The sequence below is a fragment of the Nomascus leucogenys genome, chromosome 15, assembly GCF_006542625.1.
Source record: "Nomascus leucogenys isolate Asia chromosome 15, Asia_NLE_v1, whole genome shotgun sequence".
Taxonomy (NCBI): Eukaryota; Metazoa; Chordata; class Mammalia; order Primates; family Hylobatidae; genus Nomascus; species Nomascus leucogenys.
Genome location: NC_044395.1, coordinates 5,185,018 through 5,207,061, shown reverse-complemented (window position 1 = coordinate 5,207,061; position 22,044 = coordinate 5,185,018). Strand labels below are relative to the sequence as shown.

Sequence of the window (22,044 nt, the reverse complement as noted above, 5' to 3'; positions counted from 1 at the left end):
ATTCATTCATCCATTCTACTCTCTGGTATTTGGGTAGTTTCCAGTTTGAGGGCATAAGTAGTAGAAGTATTGTGAATATTCTAGGACATGTTTTCGTTAAACATACATGCAGCTCTGTGGGGTACGGTATAGGCCTTGGAGTGGAATTACAGTTCTCAGAAACAAAAGAAAATAAATTCAAGTTTGATAAAGACTTGATTGTTGCAAGACATAGATTCCCTGGTTGTAGTGAACCCAAGTTGGCCATGAGCAGTGGAAGGAGTGTGCTTGTTAAAAGGACAAATGTGATGCTGGGAGACATGTACAAATCTCAAGAGATTATGCAGGGAAGCACCAGATTAATTTTAAACGATGGGAAGAGGTGTCAAATAAAAGTTATAAAAACATTCCAGTAAATAAGGCCAATGGTGGGTTGATAGTATCTTCAGAGAACATGTTTAGGATCATACGGTTCTTCTTCATTCTTCTCTGCAGAACTTCCTGGCAGTGATGGCAGTGGAACATTGGAAACGGAGATGAACAGGAGGTGGGAAGAGGAGGCTAAGTACTTGTGGGCCTAAAAGTCCCTGCTTTGGGAGTTTTTTAACAGTCCTGGATGGAGGTAAGGAGGCAGGCGTGATTCTAAGATCTCAAGGAAAGGAGATTCTATGTCACTCTTCTCTTCCCTTGGCCCTTAGACTGTTCACAAATGAAATAATTTCATCAATGCTAGCAGATCCCCTCACTGAGACTTCCAAAGATTTTTATCAACAATTTTATGTCACTCCCACTAACTCTTTGAAGGTAAATGGCAGAATTAATTTTCCCGTTTGAAAAACAGAAACACAAAGACCCAGTGGAGTCTGCATTTTCTAGTTTTAGTCAGCCATTCTGGAAGCTATGTCCTGGTAACCACAGTGTCCCAGCTGTGAACCACAGGCAAGTGTACAGCATCATCTTCCATTCACCAAGTGGTTACTGCACTTCTCACACAAACTACCTGCGTTACTCAGTTATCCAATATCAAGGACTACACCACACTCCGTAGAGCAGATGCAGGGCACTTAGAGATTAACAAAACAGGTCGGGCACAGTAGCTCAGGCCTGTAACCTCAGCACTTTGGGAGGCTGAGATAGAAGAACTGCCTGAGCCCAGGAGTTCAAGACCAGCCTCGGCAACACAGTGAGAGCCCCATCTCTACTAAAAAATAAAAAATTAGCCTGGCGTGGTGGCACCTTCCTGTGGTCCGAGCTACTTGGGAGGCTGAGATGGGAGGATCCCTTGAGCTCAGGAGGTAGAGGCTGCAGTGAGTTGTGACTGCACCACTGCACACCAGCCTGGGCAACACAGCAAGACCCTGTCTCAAAAAAGTAAGTTAATTAAATAGCATTAAAAATAAAACCCTTTTAGAGTTCAAGTCTTAATCGCCATATGGCTTTGGGCAACTTATTTTATCTCACTGTACCTCTATTTCCTAGACCTGGAAACAAAAACAAGAGAATGAAATTTATACAGCTTCTCAGAAGAGTGTGTAAGTTAAGCCACATAAAGTATATAAATATCTGTCACTTAGCAGCCACTCAGCACATGGTAATTACAAAGCATGGTGCCATAAGAAGTTGCTGGGGAGGCAGACATGTAAATGAATGCAGAAAATATATGAGGAATACTAAAATAGAAATTAAAGGGTCCTGTGGCTTTTTCGTCCACATAGACGAGTGTCAAAGCTAATATCTCTGTGGAAGGATCATGGCAGACAGGAGGCAGGCCTAGATTGCAGCTCCCACTCAGATGGACAGAGCAGCATGTGGAGTATTGCATCATGAACTTTTGCTCCAGAATGACTGCAGGAAGAAATCAGGAAAGCCAAGAGAACCCACAGACCCTCTGACGGAAGTGAATTGCTCCTGCAGGACCTGGGAGACACCCCAAATACCATGAGTGCCCAAACTATGGAAGTGGGAAAGGGGCATCATTCACTCCCAAACACACAACCTCACTGGGGAACCTCAAGATCTAGATCACTGGAGAAGATTCTGACATTACCTGGTGCTGAGTCAATTTAGAGAGCCGAGTGAAATGCAGTGGTACAGGAAGCAGTGGGAAATCCCTGTGGGCTCTCTGGGTGCCCTAGCAAGCCATTTCTGCCTTGCCTCCCAGGGGTCACTGGAGAGGGCTACCAGAGGCACTGGGAAAAGACCACAGGGAGAAGGAAGCCTCCAGCTGAACTTTGTAACAATTCCAACTGAACAAGAAGTCTCCTGGCCAGAACTACAGGGAGGGCGTGAATCCTGTGTGCAGACCACAGGCGGGGAAGCATGAAGGGTTCACAGCTTTCACAGCTGGGAGGCTGGTAGCCTGGGGCAAGCTCTCAGCCCCACTTGCCCACTGCTTGGACACAGACTTGGTGCTGTTGAGCGGGGAATGGTGAGAGTGAGACTGGCCCTTTGGGTTGTGTGGGAGCTGGGTGAGGCCTGTGATTGCCGGCTTTCCCTCACTTCCCCGACAACTGCATGACACAGCAGAGGCAGCATAATCCTCCTAGGACCATAACTCCATTGACCTGGGAACCACACCTCCATCCCCCACAAGCAAGATCTGCTCAAGGAGAGGCTGAACTCAGACATGCCTAGCGCTGCCCCCACTTAATGATCCTTCCCTACCCACCCTGGTAGCTGAAGACAAACAGCATATACTCTTGGGAATTCTAGGGCCCCACCCACCGCCTGATCCCTCCCATACTACCACAGCTGATGCTCTCTGGAAAGTGCCACGTCCCACCAGGAAGCCAACCAGCTCAAAAATAGTGCATTAAACCACCAAAACGAAGGACCCTCACAGAGTCCATTTCACCCCCCACCACCTCCACCAGAGCAGGCGTTGGTATCCACAGCTGAGAGACTCACAGATGGTTCATATCACAAGACTCTGTTCAGACAACTCCTGGGGCCAGCCCCGAGCCTGGTAGACCTGTTGGGTGACTAAATTCAGAAGAGAGATAATAATCACTACAGCTCAGATCTCACGAAGCCACATCCTAGGAAAAGGGGGAGAGTACTACATCAAGGGAACACCCTGTGGGACAAAAGAATCTGAACAACAGCCTTGAGCCCTAGACCTTCCCTCCGACAGAGCCTATCCAAATGTGAAGGAACTAGGAAACCAACTCTGGTAATGACAAAACAAGGCTCTTTAATACCCTCCAAAAAATCACACTAGCTCACCAGCAATGGATCCAACCAAAAAAAAATCCCTGATTTACCTGAAAAAGAATTCATAAGGTCAGTTATTAAGCCAGTCAAAGAGGTGCCAGAAAAAGGCAAAGCCCAATTTAAGGAAATAAAAAAAAAAATACAAAAAGTAAGGGGAGAAATTTTCAGTGAAATAGGTAGCATATAATAAAAAGCAATCAAAACTTCAGGAACCAATGGATGCAGTTATAGAAATTCAAAATGCTCTGGAAAGTCTCAGCAACAGAAGCGAATGAGCAGGAGAAAGAACCTCAGAGCTCACAGACAAGGTTTTCAAAATAATCCAACAAAGACAAAGAATAAAAAAATATGAACAAAGCCTCCAAGAAGTCTGGGATTATGTTAAATGACCAAACCAAAGAAAAATCGGCATTCCTAAGAAGAGAAATCTAAAAGTTTGGAAAACATATTAGGGTATCCACTACTGGGTATCTACCCAGAGGAAAAGAAGTCATTACACGAAAAGGATACTTGCACACATATGTTTATAGTGCACAATTCTCAGTTGTAAAAATGTGGAACCAACCCATATGCCCATCAGTCAGTGAGTGGATAAAGAAACTGCTGTATACATATACGATGGAATACTACTCAGCCATAAACAGGAATGAATTAATGGCATTCACAGCAACCTGGATGAGACTGGAGACTATTATTCTAAGTGAAGTAACTCAGGAATGGAAAACCAAACATTGTATGTTCTCAATCATATGTGGGAGCTAAGCTATGGATACAGAGACATAAGAATGACACAGTGGACTTTGGGGACTCAGGGAGAAAGGGTAGGAAGGGAGTGATGGATAAAAGACTACAATTTGGGTGCAGTGTATACTGCTCGGGCAATGTGTCCACCAAAATCTCACAAATCACCACTAAAGATCTTATGTGGCCGAATGCAGTGGCTCACGCCTGTAATCCCAACACTTTGGGAGGCCGAGGCAGGTGGATCACAAGGTCAGGAGATCAAGACCATCCTGGCTAATATGGTGAAACCCCGTCTCTACAAAAAATACAAAAAATTAGCCGGGCGTGGTGGTGGGCCCCTGTAGTCCCAACTACTCAGAAGGCTGAGGCAGGAGAGTGGCTGAACCCAGGAGGCAGAGCTTGCAGTGAGTCGAGATAGCGCCACTGCACTCCAGCCTGGGCGACAGAGCGAGACTCCGTCTCAAAAAAAAAAAAAAGAAAAGAAAAGAAAAAGAAACCAATAGGGAAAAAAAGCCAGTATCACTCTTACATGAGATCTTTAGGCATTATACAGTAAGACTGTCTCAATCTCAGTAAGAACTAAGTAAATAAATAAAATGACAATAAAGGACTTTTGTGCATCCAAAACTTTCAGGCAAAGATTGTAAGTTCTCTAGCATCATTACATGCCCAGGTTATATTTCTCAAGCCTTACTTATTCCTTCCCACACATTAACATTTCAGAATTATATTTCATTTATAACAGGTATTCTCTAGGCTCACTAACCTGACAGGGTTAATATCAAAAAATAAAAACAAAAATAATGGCATTTAAATAAAAATAGCCTCGGGCTTGAGCCCATCCTAGCAACCACAGTGAAATTCCGGCTTCCCCCCAATCTTCTCAGAGTTCTTGGATGGCCTGAGAATGATCCCCACAGCCTCTAGATGCTACCAGCAACGTTCTTTGCAAGGAGCTCCCCTCCTCCTTTCAACTGGTTCCACCTCTGTCTGCAAAGGCTGCTTTCCTTTCTCTCTTATGGCTCACTTTACTGATACTGAACTCCTCGCTTCCCAATACTGAGATCTGCTGTGTCCTGGGGCTGGGGCTGTACCTCTCCCGTATCACTCCCCTGCTCTTGTCACCATCACTGCTCCTGTCCTGAGTTACAAGCCCTCAGCTAAGCCACAGCAATGCAAGTGCGTGTTTCAGTCCACAGGCAGAGTCGGAGGCCGCTTCTCTCCCAGAAGAGAACATCCACTTTACTTTCTTACCTTGCTGCATCCACAAGAGGGAACCTGGTGCCGCTTCTCCAGCCAGAATGGTAGCCCTCAAGGCTCTTCCTCTTCCATCCACCTTTAGGTGCAGCATCCAACAAGGTCAAAATCACAATGTCTTGCATCTAATAAAAAATTACCAGGCATGCAAAAAAAAACAGGAAAATATGACCCTTAATATAGAGAAAACAAACATGAAAAACAACCCAGAAATGACACAGACTATAGAATTAGTGGAAATAGTTATTATAATTGTATCCTATATGCTCAAAAATTTAGAAGACTGAACATGTTGGTAGATATATAGAAGATATTTTTTAAACACCCAAATTGAACTTGTGAAGTTAAAACTACAATGTCTAACATGAAAATACATTGGATGAGATTAACAGCAGATTAGACACTAAGAAGATTTCCTTCCTTCCTTCCTTCCTTCTTTCCTTTTCTTTCCTTTTCTTTTCTTTCTTTTATTCCCTCTGTGGCCCAGGCTGGAATCTAGTCGGCGCGCTGCACACTCCCTGCCTCCGGTTCCCGTGATTCTCCTGCCCCGGCCTGCGGGCTGCCTGGGATTGCCGGCGCGCATCACCACCGCTGCCTGCTTTTCTCCTTTGGCTGGAGGCGCGGTTTCGCCATGTTGGCCAGGCTGGTCTCCAGCTCCTGACCCCGAGTGCTCTGCCCGCCTCAGCCTCCTGAGGTGCTGGGACTGCAGACGGAGTCTCGCTCACTCGGTGCTCGGTGTTGCCCGGGCTGGAGTGCGGTGGCATGGTCTTGGCTCGCTGCAGCCTCCGCCTCCCAGCCGCCTGCCTTGGCCTCCCAGGGTGCTGGGATTGCAGCCCCTGCCCGGCTGCCGCCCCGTCTGGGACGTGAGGAGCGCCTCTGCCCAGCCCCCCCGTCTGGGAAGTGAGGAGCGCTTCTGCCCAGCCACCCATCGTCTGGGAAGTGAGGAGCGCCTCTGCCTGGGCACCCATCGTCTAGGAAATGAGGAGCGCCTCTGCCCGGCCACCCATCGTCTGGGAAATGAGGAGCGCCTCTGCCCGGCCGTCCCATCTGGGAAGTGAGGAGCACTTCTGCCCAGCCACCCATCGTCTGGGAAGTGAGGAGCGCCTCTGCCCGGGCACCCATCGTCTAGGAAATGAGGAGCGCCTCTGCCCGGCCACCCATCGTCTGGGAAATGAGGAGCGCCTCTGCCCGGCCGTCCCATCTGGGAAGTGAGGAGCGCCTCTGCCCGGCCGCCCCATCTGAGAAGTGAGGAGCGAGTCTGCCCGACTGCCCCGTCTGGGAGGTCTACCACGGAGGCCAGAAGCAATGTGGGGGCTGGACATGGTGGCTCACACCTGTAGTCCCAGCCCTCTGGGAGGCCGAGGCGGGTTGATCACTTCAGGCTAGGAGTTTGAAACCAGCCTGGCCAACAGGGCGAAACATATGAAAAATACAACAGACAAACCAACCAACCAACCCAGCGACAACAAAACAGGTCTACCCTGGAATCATACTCTAATTTTTTCTATTTTCCTCCCTTTCTGATCCTTTATCCCACTTTCTTTTTCTTCCTCTTCCTTCTCCTTCTTCTTTGTCAAATAGAGGATTGAGTTATTATCATTGATCCATACAAAGTCCCTCTCTCATTTATTTTCTTTAATTCCCACTCCCCATTTCTTTTTTTTTTTTTTTTTTTTTTTTTGAGACGGAGTCTTGCTCTGTCACCCAGGCTGGAGTGCAGTGGCGCGATCTCGGCTCACTGCAAGCTCCGCCTCCCAGGTTCACGCCATTCTCCTGCCTCAGCCTCTCCGAGTAGCTGGGACTACAGGCGCCCGCCACCATGCCCGGCTAATTTTTTTTTTTGTATTTTTAGTAGAGACGGGGTTTCACCATGGTCTTGATCTCCTGACCTCGTGATCCGCCCGCCTCGGCCTCCGAAAGTGCTGGGATTACAAGCGGGAGCCACCGCGCCCGGCCCCCGCTCCCCATTTCTATTCCCCGTCTTCCCATGTGCAACCTTCCTAATATGTTTGATATGCATCTTTTTGTTTGTATGTAATTTTAGAAAATGTTTGTTTTGTGTGCAAAAAAAATTAATAAAAAAAAGAGATCAAAAAAAGATTTGTGAACTTGAAGACAATAAAAGCCATCCAAATTGAAATACAAAGAGAAAAAAAACAATGAAAAGAAATGAGAAGAGCATCAGGGCATTGTGGGACATTCAATCAGTCTAAAAAATGAAAAGATGCTTCCAAATGTAAAAAAGAATCTTATAAATTGTCAAAGAGCCCATCAGAATTTTTAATAGTTCTATTAGAAAAAAAATTCGTTTTGCTGCTTAAGTTCCAGCAGGCCAATCTTTGTGATGAATCCCTTGGGATGTTGCCAATCCAGACAGGCAGCTCTTAAGGTGACACACCAGTCATCCAGGGACTTACCATCACGTCAGTCATTTTGTTACTGTTTTTAATAATGTAAAATACTTGACCAATGAGGATTCCTTCCAGAAATGCAAAACTTATTCAACAATAGGAATCCTATCTACATAAATTAAGAAGAAAGCCCACATGATTTTATGAATTAATGTAAAAAGGTGTTTCTCTAGTATTTAACAGCATTCTAATAAAAACATTAACTAACATAGGAATAGAGAGAAGCTACCTAAACAAGATGAAAACTGTTTACCAAAACAGAATTCTATTTTTAATCATGATGGAATAACAGAGACTAGATGTACCTTCCCTCCTTGCACAACTAAAAGCTGAACAAAATATATGAAGCGAAAGTTTTCAGACACTGGACGACAGGCAGTGCATGACTGTGATCCCTGAGAGAAAGACAAGTGAGATCAGCCCTGCAAGTCCCCCCAGCTCACTGCCAGGAGAATTTCCAGGCTGATCCCAGAAAAAAGAAACCAAAACAGAGTCCAACAGTCTCACTGATTAAGGAGACAAAGTTCAGAGTTCCAGCAGGGCAAAACGAGAAAAATTTGTGAGGCAAAGTGTCAAAGAAAAAGAACTGCAGAGAGTGAGGGTTCCAGAGATCTGCAGAGCAGTCCCTCAAGACTTTGGCGGAGTACTGCTATGCGCTTGTGTAAGGAGACTACTAGGCTGGGGAAAGAATCGCAGAGAGGAGTATGCAGAACAATTCCAGGAGTTCACACAGGACCAGAAACAGTGCTTTCCCTAGCCAGTTTGGGACGATCTCCCAATACGGTGGGGCATTGGGTACAGTTCTCAAAAGCATATTGCCTCGCTGGGGCCAAATTAGCCCCCAGTGTAAAAGTAAAGTATCTAAAGGAATGTTTAGAAATCCAGCACCCAGTAACATAAAGTGTACAATGTCTGGCATTCAATAAAATATTACCTAGTATGCAAATAAGCAGAAGCATAAGACCCAGGACCAGAAAAAAAAATCATTCTATAAACATAGACCTATATATGACTCAGATGTTAGAATTTGTAGGCAAGGACATCAAAACAAGAATTACAAATTCACTCCATGTGTTCAAGAAGTACAAGAAAGCATGAGTATAGTCAGGAGAAAAATGAAATGCCTAACTAAACTTCTAGAAATGAAAAATAAAATTAACTAAACTGAAAAATATATTGGCAGGATTAACAGCAGATTAAATGCTATAGGAGAAAAGATTTGTGAATTTGAAGATATAGCAATAGGAACTATCCAAATTAAACACTGAGAGAAAATATAAGCCAGAAGAAAACTAAACAAAGCATCAATAAGTTGTGGGACAATATGAAGTGTGTATATATATATATATATATATATATATAGTATTTATATTAGTATTATACTATATATATTTTATATATATAAAATATATTGCAGGTGTGAGCCACCATACCCAGTATATGTATTATTTATATATGTAAATATGTAGTATTTTACTAATATAAATATATTGATAACATATAACTATATTTACATATATAAACATATTAAAGGGAGAGAGATTTATATGAAGAATTGGCTCACACAGTTATGAAGGTCAAGAAGTGCCATGATCTGCTATCTGCAAGTCAGAGACCCAGGAAGGCCTGTGCTGTAATTCAGCCAGTGGTTGAGTCCATCCAGAAGCACTCTCATGGACACACCAAAAATTATGTTTAACCTGCACACCCCATGGCCCAGTCATGTTGACACATAAAATTTATTACCACAAGTCTACCCTTTGTCAACTTGGCACCCATACACATCTTCTCGAACCAAACTTATTCTCCAAATAAAAATAATAGGTCATAATTCCACCTACCTTAATACTACCCTGGATACAATAAAAAACACACAGTAACTTATTTCCCAGATGAGGAAGTAAAATCCTTAAAAGATGTTTACTCTTTGCTATCCTATAAACACTTGGCTGGGTGCAGTGGCTCACACCTGCAATCCCGCACTTTGGGAGGCCAAGGCAGGGAGATCGCTTGAGCTCAGGAGTTCAAGACCAGCCTGGGCAACATGGTGAAACATCAACTCTACAAAAAAATACAAAAATTAGCCAGGCATGGTGGTGTGTGCCTGTAGTCCCAGCTACTTGGAATGCTGAGGTGGGAGGATGGCTTGAGCCCAGGAAGCGGAGGTTGCAGTGAGCCAAGATCGTGCCACTGCACTACAGCCTGGGTAACAGAGCCTGACCCTGTCTCAAAAAAAAATAAATTAAATTAACAATACTTAAATAGTATGATATAAAATATTATAAATACACCTTATGTTACATGATAAGGGAATAAGAGCAGAAGGATAACAAAGATACACACACAAATGTGTTTATAGCAAAGTAAGGAGAAAATAGACATGGCAATTACCATCTTGTTTCTATAATTGTCCACATGGTCATGGCTGGTATTTACAACTACCTTTTCCCACTACCCATTCTGTATTCCCGTTGCCTTCAGCAAGCACCTCAGCTTTATCTGGTAGGGCGACTTCAACTTTTATTCCTGAAGGGTTTGAGCCATTTGTAGCCCTGCCTGGTCGGGTTGTAGTTTTCTATTGACATAAAACCCAGGGCATGGTAATACTAAAAGATACCCTAAGGAATCTCCTGTATTCTGGATATACTTACTCCTCCTTAACTCCATTGTGGAATAGTAGTCCAATTTCCCCCTTGGTAGTCAGGACCAATCATCCCAGCCAACACTGTAACTCCCTTCTTTACCTATTGAGAAATATGAGGACCCCAAATTGGCCAGGTGGAAGTCTTAACTTCCAGTTCTCAGGATCACTATTGTGTCTCCTGGTGGAAATATCCCTTCCTCTAGAACTAAGACCTCTAGGTCAGCAAAGCATAAAGTCAGGAACAGGAAGCAAAAATTTTGCTAGTGGGTCACTCGGGGTAATAGGGAGTGGTGCCACTCCCACTTTTGTCCTTTGATCTCTTGACCTGTGAATGCTACTTGCTATAAGAGAAACAAGATCTTATATTGGACACTGATTCACAGCATATACAGCCTTCTGGGGAATTTCACTCCACCCCTGCAAGAAATTGCCACCTAGCTGTGTCATAACTGAGACTTCAAAATGCTCTTCCACTGTTTTATCAAGCCAATTGCTTCAGCATGATGGGGAACATAATCAGACCAGCAAATTCCACGAGCATGGGTCCATTGCTCCATTTCTTTTGCTGTAAAGTGAGTTCCTTGATCAGAAACAATGCAACGTGGAATACTACAATGATGAATAAAGCATTCTATAAGCCTACAGATGGTAGTTTTGGCAGAAGCATTGTGTGCAGGGAAGACAATATCCAGAGTATTACATTAAGAACAAACACTGTCCCTTCTATGATGAAAATGTCCCCATATAATCAACTTACCACCAGGTGGCTGTGTGATCACCCTAGGGACTCGATGTTGGTCTCTGCTCAATGTTGGCCATATCAGGGACTCAATGTTGCTCTCTGCTGTTGGCAAATTGGACCTTCAGTAGTGGCTGTAAGCCAGATTGGCCTTGTTGAGTGGAAGTCTATGTTACTTCACCAAGCATAACCTCCATCACTGCCATCATGGTCACTTTGTTCATGAGACCATTAGGCAATGACAGAGGTAGTTGGGAGAAAAGGGTGACCAGTATCCACAGAATGGGTCATCTTGTCCACTTGATTATTAAAATTCCCTTTGGTGAGTATTCACATAGGACACAAACATCACCATGTGTTTTGCGCACTCAGAGAAGTCTGTCCATATACCTCTTCCTTAAATTTGTCACCAATTTTCCAGTCATGTTCTTCTCAATTCCCTGAACATCCAGCCAAACCACTGGCCACAGCCTGAACTGATATATATAATCACAGGTCTGGCCATTTCTCCTTCCAAGAAAAGTGCACAATCAGATGCACTGCTCAAAGTTCTGGCCAGTAAGAGGATTTCCCTTCGCAGCTGTCTTTCAGGGATATTCCAGTAAGAGGTTCTAGTACTGCAGCTGTCCACTTTTGGGTGGCGTCTGCATATTGTGCAGAACCATCTGCAAACCAGGCCTGAGTTTTCTCCTATCGATTGATCATAGGGAACTCCTGGTAACACCATAGGTGCAGGCAGTGGGAGAGAAAACAGTGTTGCAAGAGTAGATACCATGAGCATTTGGGTCACTTTTTCATGTAACTTACATGTGCCTTCAGGGCCTATTCCAACCAGATCATGTATGCACTACTTCCATTTGATGATGGAGTGCTGTGTATGCCAAATTTTATGACTTGGTGGATCAGATAACAGCCAGTTCATGATGGGCAGCTCAGGTTGCATGGTAACTTGGCAGCCCACGGTCAAACATTCAGTCTCTGCTAAGGCCCAGAAGCAGACAAAGAATTGTCTTCCAAAAGAAAAGTAGTCATCTTTGGAAGATGGTAGGCTTTTTTCCAAAATTCTAAATGCTTGCACTGTGATTCTTCCATTCATCCCTATCTGCCACTGACATCTCAAGCAGCACGGATCCACTGGATCACATAACTCAAGCAGCGGGGCAGCTTGCACAGCAGCCTGGGCCCGTTGCGGAGCCTTCTCTTGTGGGCCCCACTCAAATCCAGCAACTTCTTGGGTCACTGGGTAAATGGGCCAGAGTAACACTGCCAAATGAGGAATGTTGACTCTAAAATCTTAAGAAGCCCACTTTCTTGACTGTAGGAGGGGCCAGACCCAACAATATACCCTTCACTTTAAAAGGGTTGTCTAGCCATGCCCCACACCACTTGACGAATAGAAATTTTGCTGAGGTACAAGCAAAATTTGCCTGAATTTTAGGCAAGTCACAAAAATGTCTTACCAATAAGTCTAGAGTAGTTGTTATTTCTTACTCACCAGGTCTAATCAGCATTTAAAATGCTGGGGGGAAAAATCTAAAAAAAGCATCACTAAGATTAGGACATCATCGAGTTGCCTAACACACGTATAACTGAAGTTCCCAGGAAAAAGGAGGAAAAAAAAACTTGAAAAAAGTGGCCATTTTTTCCAAATTTAATGAAAATTGTTAATCTAAATATTCGAAAATAGGATGGGCATAGCGGCTCATGCCTATAATCCCAGCACTTTGGGAGGCCAAGTCGGGCAGATTACCTGAGGTCGGGAGTTTCAAGACCAGACTGCCATCATAATGAAACCCTGTCTCTACTAAAAATACAAAAATTAGCCAGGCATGGTGGTGGGTGCCTGAAATCCCAGCTACTCAGGAGGCTGAGGCAGGAGAATCGCTTGAACCCAGGAGGCAGAGGTTGCAGTGAGCTGAGATTGCACCATTGCACTCCAGCCTGGGCAACAAGAGTGAAACTCTGTCCCCCGCAAACAAACAAAAAAAGAAAAGACATACCAAAGGCAAAAAACACAACTTGAAAAAATGGAGCAAACATCAGAATGAGACTCAGACATGTCAGGGATGTTGGAATTATCAGACCAGTAATTTAAAACAACCATGATACATGTGTGAAGGGCTCTAGCAAATAGCATGCAAGAACTAATGGACGGGCCAGGTGCGGTGGCTCATGACTGTAATCCCAGCACTTTGGGAAGCCGAGGTGGGTGGATCTCCTGAGATCAGGCGCTCCAGCCTGACTAACATGGTGAAAACCCGTCTCTACTAAAAATACAAAAATTAGCCAGGCGGAGTTGCAGGCACATGTAATCCGAGCTACTCTGAGACTGAGGCAGGAGAATCGCTTGAACCCGGGAGGTGGAGGTTGCAGTGAGCCGAAATCATGCCATTGCACTCCAGCCTGGGCAACAGAGCGAGACTCCACCTCAAAAAAAAAAAAGGGGGGTGGGGGGCGGGGGCCAGGCGTTCTGGCTCATGCTTGTAATCCCAGCACTTCGGGAGGCTGAGGCAGGCAGATCATGAGATCAAGAGATGGAGACCATCCTGGCTAACACAGTGAAACCGTCTCTACTAAAAATACAAAAATTAGCTGGGCGTGGTGGCCTGTGCCTGTAATCCCAACTACTCGGGAGGCTGAGGCAGAAGAATCACTTGAACCCAGGAGGCAGAAGTTGCGGTGAGCTGAGATCATGGCGCCATTGCACTCCAGCCTGGCGACAGAGCGAGACTCCGTCTCAAACAAACAAACAAACAAAAAACTGATGGACGATAGAAGCAGAGAGATGGAAATCCTAGGAAAGAACCAGAAAGAAATGCTAGAGGTCAAAAACGCGGTAATGGAAGTAAAGGACGGTTCTGATAGGCTGATTGGACATGACTTAGGAAAGAATCTCTGAGCCTGAAAATATCTCAGTAAAAATCTCTATAACTGAATGGCAAACAGAAAAAAATGGGGGACAAAAAAGAACAAAATATCCAAGAACTGCAGGACAACTACAAAAGGCATACATATTTGTGCTAGAAATACCAGGAAAAAGAAAAAAAAGAAAGAAAGGAACAGAAAATATATTTGAAATAATTATGACAGAGACTCCAAATTAATGTCAGACATCAACCCATAGATTCAGGAATCTAAGAGAACACCAAACAGGATAAATGCCCCCAAAAACAATACCTAGGCATAAAATTTGTAAACTAAAGAAGTCAAAGACAAACAAAAACATCCTTACATATTTTGGATATTAATCCCTTAAAGATACATGGTTTGAAAATATTTTCTCCCATTCCACAGGATTGCCTTTTCACTCTGTTGATGGTTTCCTTTGCCATGCCAAAGCATTTTAGTTTAATGCAATCCCAATTTTCTATTTTTGCTTTTTTGCTTGCATTTTTGGTGTCATGGTCAAAACATAATTGCCCAGACGACTGTCAAGAAGATTTTCCTGTTTTTTTTTCTTTTTTTTTTTTTTTTTTTTTTTTTCAGATGGAAACTTGCGCTATCACCCAGGCTGGAGTGGAGTGGAGTGGAGTGGCACGATCTCGGCTTACTGCAACCTCCGCCTCCTGGGTTCAAGTGATCTCCTGCCTCAGTCTCACGAGTAGCTGGGATTACAGGCGCACATCACCACGCCCGGCTAATTTTTGTATTTTTAGTAGAGACAGGGTTTCTCCACGTTGGCCAGGCCGATCTTGAACTCCTGACCTCAGGCGATCCACCTGCCTTGGTCTCCAAAGTGCTGAGATTACAGTCATTAGCCACCACACCCAGTCCTCTGTCTTCTTCTAGTAGTGTTATGGCTTAAGGCCTTACAGTTAAGTCTTTTGAATTTAATCCGTTTTGAATTGCTTCTTGTATACAGTAAGAGGGTCTAATTTCAATTCTTCTGCATGTGAATATCCAGTTTTTTCATCACTATTTACAGAAGAGATTATCAGTAATTAAATAGTAAGGGATAGCCTCCCAAAACAAAAAGCACCAGGCCAGATTGGTTCACGGGCGAATTCTACCTAACATTTAAGAAACAAATTATACTCATTTCAGAAGATAGACACAGAAGGAACAACTACTAGCTCGTTCTACAAGGCCCGCATCATCCTAACACCAAAATCAGACAAAGACTTTACAAGAAAACTGTCTACCAATATCTCTGATGAACATAGATGCAAAAATCTCCCCCAAAATATCAGCAAATCAAACTCAACAATGTATAAAAACAATTATCCACCAAAACAACATATTTATCCTCACTATGCAAGCCTGGTTCAACATACAAAATCAATTAGATAATCACCACAACAAAGGGCTGAGGAACAAATATCACGTGATCGTTTCAATAGGTGCAGAAAAAGCATTTGACAAAATCCTACACCCATTCATTTTTAAAAAAACTCTCAGTAAACAAGGAATAGAGGGGATCTTCCTCTACTTCACAAAGAATATCTATTAAAAACCTACAGCTAACATCATACTTAATGGTGAGAATCATGAAGTTTTCCCACTAAGATCAGGAACAAGGCAAGGCTGTTCTCTCTCATCACTGTCTTTCAACATTGTAATGGGAATCCTAATAAAATAAAAACAAAAGGAAATAAAATATATACAGACTGAGAAGGGAAAAAATAAAACCATGTTTGTTTGCAGATGTCATGATTACCTATGCAGACAATATAAAATAACCAAAAAATAACTTCTAGAATAAGTGATTATAGCAAGGGTGCAGGATTCAAGTTTAACATACAAAAGTCGGTCATTTTTCCTTTGTTTTTTTTTTGAGATGGAGTCTCACTCTGTTGCCCAGGCTGCAGTGAAGTGGTGCAATCTCAGCTCACTGCAACCTCCACCTCCTGGGTTCAAGCAATTCTGCTTCAGCCTCCTGAGTAGCTGGGACTACAGGTGCACCACCACACCTGGCTAATTTTTGTATTTTTAGTAGAGACGGGGTTTCACCATATTGGCCAGGCTGGTCTCGAACTCCTGACCTTGTGATCTGCCCGCCTTGGCCTCCCAAAGTGCTGGGATTACAGGCATGGGCCACTGCGCCCAGCCAATCACTTTTCGTTATCTCATCAATGAACAAGTGAAAACTGAAAAACGTAATACCATTTATGTGCTCACTTTGGCAGCATGTATTCTAAAACACATAGTATCATTTACATTAGCACCTGGTAAAATAAAATACTTAGTTATGAATTTAACAAAATATGCACAAGACCTATGTAAGGCAAACTATAAAACCCTGATGAAAGAAATCAAAGAAAAACTAAATAAATGGATAGACAGTTGATGTTCATGAATAGGAGGACTCAATATTTTTAGGATGTCTGTTCTTCCCAACTTGATCTATAGATTCCAATGCAATCCCTGTCAAAATCCCAGCAAGTTTATTTCACAGATAACAGAGTATTCTAAATTTTATACGCAGAGCCAAAGCACACTTAATAGCCAATTCAATACTGAAAAAGAAGAACAAAGTTGGAGGACTGACATACCTGACTCCAAGACTTACTGTAAATCTATGATAATTAAGCCAGAGTGGTATTTGCAAAAGAATAAATCAATAGATCAATGGAACAGAGTAGAGAGTCCAGAAATTGACCCACATAAATATAGTCAACTGATCTTTGTCAAAGAACAAAGGCAATACATTGAAGAAAAACAGAATGTTGTTGTAACAAATAGACATCCACATTTAAAAAAAAAGAATCCAGACACAGACCTTACACCCTTCACAAAATTAACTCAAAATGAATCGCAGACCTAAATATAAAATACAGACCTATAACGCTCCTAGAAGGTAACAGGACAAAATCTAGGTGAGCTTGGGTTTAGCAATAACTTTTTAGTTTTAACACCAAAGTCATGATCTATGAAAGAAAGAATTGATAAGTTGGACTTCATTAAAAGTAACAACTTCTGCTCTGCAAAGGACACTGTCAAGAGAATGAGAAGACAAGCCTTTGGGAGAAAATATTTGCAAAAGACACAACTGATAAAGGACTGTTATCCCCAATATACAAAGAATTCTTTAAAACTCAAAAATAAGGTAACAAGAAACCCAATTTTTTAAATGGGCCAGCGAGCTTAACAGAACCTCACCAAAGAACATACACAGATAGCAAACAAACATATGAAAAGATATTCTACATCCTGTGTTACCATGGAAATGCAAATTAAAACGATGATGAGACACTATTAACACCAATTAGAATGTCCAAAATTCAGAATACTGTCAACACCAAACACTGGTGAGGATCTGTAGCAACAAGAACTCTCATTGCTGGTGGGAATGCAAAATGGTACAGCTACTTTGGAAGACACTTTGGAGGCTTCTTACAAAATTAAACATACCCTTACCAAACAATCCAACCAGCACACTCCTTGGTATTTACCCAAAGGACTTGAAAACTTATGTCCACACAATTACCTACACATGGATACTTACAGAACCTAACTTTATTCCTAACTGGGAAATATTAGAAGAAACCAAGATGACCTCTAGTAGTTAAATGCATAAATAAACCATGATACATTCAGACAAAAGGGTATCATTCAGCACTAAAATGAAATGAACTATCAAGCCATGAAGCGACATGAAAGAAATTTAAATGCAAATTACTAAGTGAAAGAAGTCAGTCTGAAAAGGCTACATACTGTATGATTCCAACTATATGACATTCCGTAAAGGCAAAACTATTAAGACAGGAAAAAGATCAATGGTTGCCAATGATTGGAGTGGAGGGAAGGATGAAGGTGGAACACAGGATTTTTAGGGCAGTGAAACTACTCTGTATGACACTGAAACAGGGGACGCATGTCATTATATATGTGTTCAACCCCATAGAATGTACAGCACCAACAGTGAACCCTAATGTCAACTATGTCAATGTAGGTTCATCAGTTGCAACAAATAGGCCATTTTGGTAGGGGATGCTGGTCGTGGGGAGGCCATGCATGTGTGGGTGCAGGGGAATATAGGAAATCACTGTGCTTTCTGCTAAGGGGATTTTGTTTAGAAGAGAACGGAACCCAACCTAGTATGTTCCATTAATAACAATTATTCTCATGGGGGCTGAAGACATTAAAAACAGGTGGGTGGGGTCAGAAGCTTACCTGAGAGAAAATGGAAAGGAGATAAAAACAAAAAGGACCAAGGGACAAATGCAATGAATAGAAAACAAATATCATGATGATGCATTGTAACCAAAGCATACTGGTAATCTTGATATTAGTTATAAATGTACTAAACAATTATATGCTATACACAAGAAACCCATTTTTGCTCATATTTAGTTTTTATTTTTTTTTAATGCTGCACAAGACCATATCTATTTTATTATTTCTTTTATTTATAGGCTGCTATTTACTGAAAGTGAGAGGGAACTTATGTGGCCTTTTTCTTTTTCTGTAGGCCGCCTAGAGCTTTCTAAATTTGGAATACTTGATCAAGCTAAAAGAAAAAGGGAGTTTCACAAAATCACTGGGGGTGGGGAGGGGAAGTTTGCTTCATTGATTATGCCCTGTGGTGGTTGATTAACTGCTTGTACAATTATGTTTCACTTTTAATAAATTACGCTTAGAGTGCTCCTGCTGATGAAGGCACCTGAGCTGAATACAGTTACATCCAGGGCACAGGTGAAGGGACAGTGGCATTAGTGGCAGTTATGTCCACTAGCAGGGCCGATTCTCAGAAAAGTCGCAGCCATGTGGGCCCTCTGAGGCTTGGGAGTAGCATCCTCAGGAGTAGGCGATGAGCAAATTCTGGAAAGTGGTCCCAGAAGTCAGGCCTTGGCAGCAGAGCAGGTCTCAGCTGCTTGGCATGCAGTCAGTCTGCTGGCTGACATGATCTTGCCTGGGAAGCACGGGACACAGTTCATGGGCTGGTACTGGTGGGAGCCAGGGTAATGGGGTGCACACCCACCCTCCTGAAACAGGTCAGGGTCACTGGTCTCATTGTCTAAGATATTGTCCGAGCTTGTGGTCTCAAAACCAATAAAATTAAAGAGCATGGACACAAAGGGTGAGGTTGGAGCAAAAATTTAATAAGTGAAAGAAGAAAGCTCTCCACAGAGGAGAGGGGTCCCAGACGGTGGCCAGGTTACAGTTGAATTCAAAAGCTTTTGTAAGAAACTGCTCTCATCTCTGTAACCATTTGAGTAACTTTTCTCATCGATAAAACTGTCTGCATAACTCCCCTTATCTATATAGTTATGGGTATGTCTCTAGGTAAGCACAAAGTACAGCTTTTTGTCTGTATAAGTGTGGGTTTAAGTAAGCCCCCTTCCTCCCTGGGCAAGTTCCCTTGGAGCCCCCCATGTACATGTCTGAAAAGGGGAGAAACTTTTTCCTGGGAGCTTGCTAATCATACAAAGAACAAACAGCTCTGTGCTGGACTTTGCCTGCCTTACCTGTTTATCTGTGGCTTATCTGTACAGCTGCAGTCTGAATTTTTTCCAGGCTGCTCTATTTTTGCCTGTAGCTGTGATTTGTCAGGCAGGCAGCTTCTCCAAGGACTAGTCTGTTAGTTGTTTACCCAACTAATTTTTCCATTCCTTCTCCCTCATCCCCACCTTGAGGAGTGGAAACCTTAACTGCTGCTAGGGAGACTGGGTGTTGATTTTTCTAGCTACTTCCCACTGGAGAGGGGCATTGTGTGGCTAACAGCAGCTAGGGTTTTCCCAGGGCTGGTTTAAGGGTCCTCAGAAGAAAGATGCATTTATGCATGGCTCCATTTGCATTACCATTTGGAGCTTGATAGCCTCTAGGCAAAAAGAAAAAATTTGGGTTATTAGAGGACATATATTAAAACAAGACAAGGTGGGTAAGGACAGCTTTAAAAAATCCCGAGGCTGCTGACATGCTGTGATAACTGGTGGCTACAGTTATGCCTGTTAAGATCTGGGTGCTTGAGCTTGGCTTTGGTTACCTTTCTTGGTCATACTCTCCCAAAAAGGAAACCTCTGGGTTACAGGTACTCTATTTATTCTTATTACCTGGCATGTTTGTAGTATAATTGCCCAGAACTGGAATATTGTTCCAGATTTTTACATTGCCCATCCCTTTCTGTCTCCTCTGAGCTGCAGCTGGAGATTGCTCATTGGTTTACAGGAATAAGCAAAGTTAGTTTAAAATATAGGCAAGAACTTAAAAACAACTAATGAGACTAGAAATTAATGACAGCTGTGTGATAAGTTTTGAAACATAATTTCTCTCTCTCCAGTCCTCATTTTTATTAAAACAGATTGTGATAGGACTGAGTTGTTGGCAAAATAAACTTCATCGTCTTATACCTAGTCTGATTTTTTACATAAAATACAGCAAGAATAATTATTTTTACTTAGGCCTTTCAGATTGGCTCTGAATGTGTGTTAATATTATTCCTAAAATATAACTTGAAGAAGATTAGACTTCGTTTTGGCAATTCCATGTACCTAAACATGTCAAATAATGTTCTTTACCTCTCTTCTGGGTGCTCCAGGGGCCCTCTGTAGCACCAAAAAGCTAGGGGTCAGGAAAGAAAACCTTGAGACTGAAGTTTGATTTGGGGAGGCCTGTTAAATATGTTAGCATTTCAAAGCACTTAATATTATGAGATAGAATTTTAGATTATCATAAGTTATTTGTTTTGCCAAAATGATGGGGCAAAGTTTTGAAAAAGCAAAAAACATTCATTAGCTTTTACTATTACATGAAAATCCTATTCAAGAGAGAAAGTTCAATTTTACCCTTGCATTAGTCTACTATTAATGTTAACCCCAATTTTTATTTTTATTTTTTTTGAGATGGAGTCTTGCTCTGTCACCCAGGCGAGAGTGCAATGGCACAATCTTGTCTCACTGCAACCGCCACCTCCTGGGTTCAAGCAATTCTCTTGCCTCAGCCTCCCAAGTAGCTGGGATTACAGGCACAAGGCATCACACCCAGCTAACTTTTGTATTTTTAGTAGACGGGGTTTCATCATGTTGGCCAGGCTGGTCTCGAACTCCTGACCTCAGATGATCTACCCGCCTCGGCCTCCCAAAGTGAGCCACTGCGCCTGGCCTAACCCCAATTTTTAATGAAACCTTATAGATGATTCTATCCAACCTTAACCAGTTTGACCATGAGGTGACATTTTCACAAACCTTTTATAACCATTTACAAATTTTGCTAAAGAACAGATTAGTGTCTTAAAAAACCTTGTTGTACTTTTACTTCAATGCTCAATTTACAGAAAAATCGGTTTTACAATTTTTCCCCAATTTGCTTAAACCTTCAGCTTTATTTTATCTAATTTAAGACAGTTCTTTATCCCTAGGCAAAATGTACACTTCCGTGCCTTCTTATAATCTTTTACTAAAAACACATTTTACTGTTTTTACACACCTTGCATGTAAATATATTCTCAGTAGTTTCAATTACATGTCATAATGGTGATGCTTAGCAATTTTTAACTTGAATGTAAAACCTGGTAAGTTGTTTCAATTATGTGCTAGGTGCAGACTAAGTTTGACTCCTCCCAACACAGTTAGGGGCATAATGACTTCCATATGTTCCCAGGCCTTACGAATTGTGAAGCAAGCAAGTTGACAGCTTTTAAAGGCCACAGAAACAGTTCACAACCTTAAAACATTTAGCAAACCTAGTATTTGACCTACATAATTTAGACTACGTCTTTACACCTTGAAGACATTTGTATTTTACCAACAATCCCTAAGTCTGTTCTTATTTTTAAAGATTAAAGTTATGTGAAATAAGAGTCATTACAGCTCTTACTTTTCCTTTAAAAGTATCTTATCCAAGAGCTTATCCTTTTTTAAGTTAATTAGAGCTCTTTTTATAGACATCACATACACATCACACATATGACTACGCAGACAGAAGGAGATCCAGCAGCTCAGGTTGGAGGCCTTTAAGAATAGGGCCAGGAATCAGAGAAATGCAAATCAAAACCACAATGAGACACCATCTCACACCAGTTAGAATGGCCATCATTAAAAAGTCAGGAAACAACAGGTGCTGGAGAGGATGTGGAGAAATAGGAACACTTTTACACTGTTGGTGAGACTACAAACTAG

General features: G+C 42.4%; 1 long non-coding RNA gene across 1 annotated transcript; it reads right to left on the bottom strand.

Annotated features, from left to right (window-relative positions):
* Positions 1–323: 323 nt before the first annotated feature.
* LOC105737583 lies at positions 324–5,318 on the bottom strand. Its single transcript, XR_001113275.2, has 2 exons — positions 5,191–5,318; positions 324–678 (listed from the first exon to the last, which is right to left on the bottom strand). It is a non-coding gene; the product is annotated as an uncharacterized LOC105737583 (long non-coding RNA).
* Positions 5,319–22,044: the final 16,726 nt, after the last annotated feature.